General features: G+C 39.5%; 2 non-coding genes across 2 annotated transcripts; both read left to right on the plus strand.

The window, feature by feature from the left end:
- Window positions 1-2,636: 2,636 nt before the first annotated feature.
- On the plus strand, window positions 2,637-2,792 carry LOC149843084 (small nucleolar RNA snoR137). The gene has a single exon (XR_016431280.1). It is a non-coding gene; the product is annotated as a small nucleolar RNA snoR137 (small nucleolar RNA).
- Window positions 2,793-4,425: 1,633 nt separating this feature from the next.
- LOC149843085 (small nucleolar RNA R64/Z200 family) lies at window positions 4,426-4,517 on the plus strand. The gene has a single exon (XR_016431278.1). It is a non-coding gene; the product is annotated as a small nucleolar RNA R64/Z200 family (small nucleolar RNA).
- The last annotated feature ends 1,800 nt before the right edge of the window (window positions 4,518-6,317 follow it).

Genomic DNA, 6,317 nt, shown 5'->3' on the forward strand with positions numbered 1-6,317 from the left:
TGAAAAATTGCAGGTCTTAATCAGAACTCTGTTCTGGCCGGGTATAAAATTTCACAAACTATACTCGGCTCCATATATAGACCCTTCGGGTCTGGACCCGGGTCATAATCGGGTCTTCATATGTATCACCATACCTGAACCTTATAGGGTTTGGTACGGGTCAGGTCTGGGCAAATCCAACCCGTTGACACCCCTAGTCATATTCACAAATATCAGTTTGTTTTTAATCATGCAATATTATCTTGTGAGTTTCAAAAAACAATAAAATCCCAAACAGAACATGATAAGTTCAAAACATAATTATTTTGGAATTACTATGATTTCATTGTAATCTTATCATGTTAATAGCCATAGTGACAAAAGTTAGAAACAACAAAATATCGGCTACACTAAAAAAAACAAAATATGGGCAACCAAAAACTCTCAATAAATAGATTTTTTTTGTAAAGCTCGTGGTTTGGGCAAAAAGTTGGCATTAAAAAATAAAATTTTAAAAATAAATACAAATAAAAACATTTAAAATAAAAGCATAGTATTTTTTATAACGAATGGCCAATAACAACATAAATACCACGTTTAAAATGAGACATATATGTTTATACTAAAAAACCACAACTGTTTGTTTCATGTACTTTTTTTTTTTTATAATCCAAGAAAAAATCCTCCATCACAACTGGTCTTTGGTTGGGTCCTTTTCGCACACTGGGGAGGGAGTACATTCAACTTCAACCAACAAGGGATGCCACCCCTGGGTTTGGAACTTTTGACCTTTAACCAACTTGGTGACATTCACAAGTTGCTCCTACCAGATGAAGGGAGCCCTAGTAAGCACATTTTATTTTTTTTACATTTATTATGTTGTCTCATATTTCTCATACACATGTTTATTTCACCCTTTGTGGGAAAGAGACCTTATTTCTCAGTGAAAGAGAGCATCTTTGGTAGAAGAAAAAGGCATGAAACAATCTGCGACAGGCTCAGGTTCGAATCTCTCTGCCACATGAGGCTTGAGATATCTTGTAGGGTCTGCCTAACTCCAGCTTGCCTTAAAAATAAAAAAAAAAGTTAGAAAAAGAAAAAAAGCATGAAACAAACGCCTCCTTAATGTATTGAAAGATTTTCCTTTGCATGACGAGACGGCCTATTAGGGTTTTGAGTCACCCCCACCTCCTCTCCTTCGTGGCCTTTATATATACGGACTTACAGGGAGGAGCCATAGCGCATAGGCGGCAGCAGCGGCCACTCGAATCAGACTCTCTCGGCCTCTCTCTCATCTCATCCCCCTCTCCTCTCCCATGGCTGAAAACCCCTTTGATCCCGTAAGCCATCAACCCAACATCTCTCTCTCTCTCTCTCTCTCTCTCTCACGTTCTTTTTTCCAAATGGGATCAGGAAATGATCCATGCCATCTTCAAGCTTGTATGGAGCAGAAAAGCCCAAGGTGAGAGAACCCCTCATCCTTCCTCTCTCTCACGATAACCCCCCCTCTCTCTATATCTCCTTTCTTTCCCCTCGATCCCCTGTTTGATTCTGATGGAGATCCGCCACTTCAGAACGCGAGAGAGACGAAGGTCTGAATGACTTTAAGAACGAGGTATGACTTGTTACACCATTCTTTTCAGATCCTAAGAATCCCCACTTTCTACTGAAACATGGAACCCTTCTCCCTTTGAAGGCCGCAGGCGAGATGTCGACGAAGAGGAGCAGACCGACCACAGGTGTGCAATCCTCGCTTATCAGAGCTTCAGTTTGATCTCCTGCAATTTGTGTTGCATTGGGTGTGTATATATCGTATTTGTGCGTCATAGACTGCATTCTGATGAGCACTTCTTTTTCTCTGTTTTCAACTCTTGGATGCAGCAAATTCAAACGCTCTGAAGTTGAGCTGTGAGCTTCTTAGGACGTTCGTTGCCGGTATGTAGTTCTGATCAAGCACGATTTCCTGATTGCTGTTGCTCATTATTAACTGAAATCTGCTTGAAGTCGTTCATGTTGCGAAATTTTGAAAGTGGGTTTTGCTGCACAGAGGCTGTACAGCGTGCTGCTATTATTGCTGAAGCTGAAGGTGCCGGAAAAGTCGAAGCAACTCACTTGGAGAGGATTCTGCCTCAACTGCTGTTGGATTTCTGAGAGTAATCGCGATTTCGAGAGATCGATGGAGCTGATAAAATTTGAGCCTAGCTTTTTGGGTTATAGTTTTAATTCTTTATCCTTGACACAAATCATTTTCATTGCACGATTCAATCCAAGTTCATACTCTTTCTGAAATCTATGAATTTCTTTGCCATTTTATGTCTTGAGAATCTATATGGTTAAATGGTTTAGGTTTAGATTTTACATCCTCTCTTTGGCTCAGAGTTTTCATCTTGGGGACATAGTCTCCATTTTCTCTTGTCATTAATGTTATTTTAATGATTTTCAATATGTTTGTTGTTTCTCTTCCATTTTATTGCTTTTGTGGGGCGTTGCATTCTTTGGTTGGTACCAATGGATGTGTCAACAAAAGCATAAATCGAATTCTTTTTGAATTATCAATGCAGACCATTCAATTCTGTAAAAAATGGCTGCACCCTTGTAGTCATTAAGGCTTGATTGCTTTCATTTGCTTTTTAAAGTTTTCTCATTTATTTCATTCTGTTGCTTCTCTTACCACTTTCATTTTGAGCTTCCTTGGCTTACGCTAGTAGGATGTCTCATGGAGAGAAGCATATAGCAATTCCCTATAAGAATGCCAGTATTAAACAACTTGTTGCTATTCTGTAGCATCATGTTACCTGTCTCCTGGTACAAACATGTAATCTATCTGTTTGGATTCTTAATGGTAGTTTTATTATTGTTAAAAAGCGTAATGAAGAAAATTAATTGTGCTAGAGTGCACTATTGGTTCGCAATAAACTGTTTGTTCATAGTGTGTTGAATGAGATGCTCACAAATGATTTTGTCGACAGCACTTTGATATATGCTTATATTTTTCTGAGTGTGACATTATGTTGATATAGTGTTAGTACTACTACCATCTGAACTTTCTTTCTACTTTGTAATTCATATGTTTTTGCTAACTGCAGTGTTGCATTTCTTTTGGGTGCAATGCTGTATATTTATTTGTTGAATGTATGACTAATCCAATTTGATCAACTAGCCATTACTTCTTCTTGTTCCATCCCCTAACAATCCATGGAGACATTTATGAGTTGTCGTTTGATTTTAATAGCTTGGAAGTTGGTTGTCAATTTGGTGCTATCCACCTTACAACCTCCTTTGAAGGAAGCTACTTCAATGAGGTATAATGTTTAAAAATTTCGGCTGAAAGTTGGACCAGGAAAGCTGCTGATCAAGATTTCACATGCCCATTCTAGGCCTCAGATTTGTCAAGGAGTTGATAGTTACAAACTGTATTGATGAGTTTATAAACCCACAGGTTTTGGGTCTTTGGTCTAGGCCTGGCCAAATTATCGTTCTTGCATTCATTTTGTGCCAGATGCACCACAATGAATCATCAATTTCATGTATCAAAATGGTTTGTCAAATAAGGAATAACACATTGACATTTGGCAATGTCAAATGCATTTTAGGCTCTGTTTGGGAGCGTTGTTGCATTGAGACTGACACCATTTCCATGTGATTCCTAAATATGGTTATGCCAAAATGTGATCTTAAGGGCTGAATTGCCCAAAACATCTTGTGAATGAAGTTGCAATATGGTGTGGAACCTGCCAACTCCATTCCTAATGCAGTTTTTTGGTAACATCATTGCTTCAAAACGTCATAGAGCTTGAGTACTGGGGGTATCCTCCAGACAGCTTCAATTCAAGGCTCCCAAACAATGCCTTAGGGAATGTTTGATTGTGTGTCCTGCAGGTCGCGTACAATCAAACACGATGTGCGGGATGCTGGAATGCAGCATGATTCTCTTCGTATTTAAGTCTCTGATGACATCTTTTCTCTTCTTCTTTTCTCTTATTTTTTGTTCTTGGAGTTTGGGGGTTTTGAGTTTTCCTTTTGTTACACAATTCTTCTTATTGTTCTTTTCGCAATTGTTCGTTTTTCCTTTTTTTTTTTTTAAATCCTCTCTTTTTAAAATCATGAATCGTTCTGTGGGGAGATGATGACATCCTTATTTTGGTCCGTGTTTCTGATCCAATCCTTGTTCATTTTCCCTTTTATTCTTTAGGCTAATTAGTGCTCTTGTTTATTTTAAATATTTATTTGGTCTTACGTGCAAATACGTTTTGTTTCACAACTATGGTGGCTCAATGGTTGGAAGCCGATATTGGCTATATACGCTATTCTAAGATTTCTCAAAAGCTCTGCTGATAAAATGAGGAAGAATATATGAGAGCTTTCCAAAACGTTTTGCTTTTGATTTCTTATGATTTTGAACAAAACCCTTTTTTTGTTGTGTTCATCCTGCCTAGTGTCTGTGGGCATCTGCTGTGATGAGTTATGATATTTCCATTCACATGTCAGACTTCGGAGACTCAAGTCTATGAGAAAACATATCATTTTCTGAGCAGATTGAATTTAAGAGCTTGCCGTTTTGATGCCATGTTACGGATTATATTGGCTGCCATTCCAATTTAAACTTCTATTTTGCTCCAATTTTTTTATTTTCAATTCTACTAAGGGGTTTGGTGCGTGTCCTTGTGACAAACCACGCATTAAAACAGTAAATTACATAAGTTACAAATTGGATGGGTCCAATGTTTTGTAAAGTGAAGGCATTATTTTATTTATTTTTGAGAATAACAGTGGAGTAAGAAAATTGTTGAGCATGACATTTATATTGCTAAACAGGTGGCCAGCTAATTTTTGTATTCGATCGTAAAAATTTGAAAATGGATCTAATGTTTAGCTAAATTTGAGTAAGTGGTGATTGGCTAAATTTGAGTAAAATGGTGATTGGTCAGTCAAATGACCAAAACCAGAACCGGATCCATTGACATCTGTTGGATTTGTGTTGCCTTGTTCTCTTTTCAATGTTTTCAAGCATTGGACAGAGTTCATGATGCCTCCATCCCCGGCGGGGATGGATTTTAACCTCCACCCCCTCCTTAATCCCCGGTTCAAACGGGGATGGGGCGGGGTGGGACTATTGCGGGGAAAAGTGGTGGGGACGGGGATGGTGTTGGGGACGGGGCGGGGCAGGGAAAAGTGTGCGTCCATCCTCGAATGGGGATGGATTTTAACCTTTGTCCCCGCCTCCATCCCCGCTTCGTACCCTTCATCCCCAGTCTAAACGGGGCGAGGTGGGGCGGGGGCCCGCTTTTCCCTGGTCCACTGCCATCCCTATCTATCAGGCTCCACAACTGACAGGCCTCCCCAAAATGGAGGGTGATCAGCTGCTTAGTTTACAAATATTTGTTCTATCATATTGCACCTGATCCTTTCACCCGTTCTCCTGGTATAGAGTCCTATCCCAAAAATAATTGCTTTTTTGGTTTGTTCCCTGTGATTTCATGAGCAGTCCCTTGCTATTTTTTTTCCTAGTTAGTTTTGCAGTAGTTTTTATTTTCAAGAAAAGTGTCATGAGATATTTTTAATAATTTGAGCAACCTTTTATTTTTTCAATTTATTACTCTAAGAAACGACCTTGTCGCTCAAGCTCGTCATGCCTGCCTATGCTGGGTGCTGGTTTGTCCAGAGGTGTGACAGCCACTAGGAATCTAACCTTGACGGCCAAGCCCTTTGGGGCTTGGTTTTTTGAGCAATTTGTTGCACTTTTTTTTTTTTTTGAAAAGGCTTAATTTTGATGTACCTTTTGGACGCTACGATTTATCACTTACGCAGTTTTTTGTGTTCTGCAGCGCTCAGGGTATTGCAATGATATTGTCCCGATGAGCTTTGTGTCCTATGTCACAGTGACACTCATTCGGGTCAATGTATTGCATGACACGTTTGGACACGGTATGTGTCTCGTCAGCGCAAGATGTGTATGTTTAAAAACAAGTTTGGAAGAAAAAGAAAATGGGTGGACATCTATTATTTCTAATGTTTAAAATTTGAATGTATGTATCGTTGGAATGAGTACTTTATACACATGCTTTGACCATTTGTTTATCGCTGATCGTGTCCTATTCGTATCACAGCGTTTAACATGTTGGACTTCATGTTTGAGTGTCATGGGGCACACTGGTCCAAATGGGTACAACCATTGTCTGGGATGTCGGGTTTATTGCTGCTCCAATAGAATTACTCATAATCCATCGGGTCCGCTTGATATGTGTGAGAGAGAGACTGGCGCTCCAGCATTGCTTGATGGGTGAGCGCCTCTGGGGTCGCGGCTCTCCATTTTGTTGTGGCCGTTGGATCTGATTTAG

Source organism: Nuphar pumila, chromosome 3, assembly GCF_984573655.1.
Source record: "Nuphar pumila chromosome 3, dmNupPumi1.hap1.1, whole genome shotgun sequence".
NCBI classification, from domain to species: Eukaryota; Viridiplantae; Streptophyta; class Magnoliopsida; order Nymphaeales; family Nymphaeaceae; genus Nuphar; species Nuphar pumila.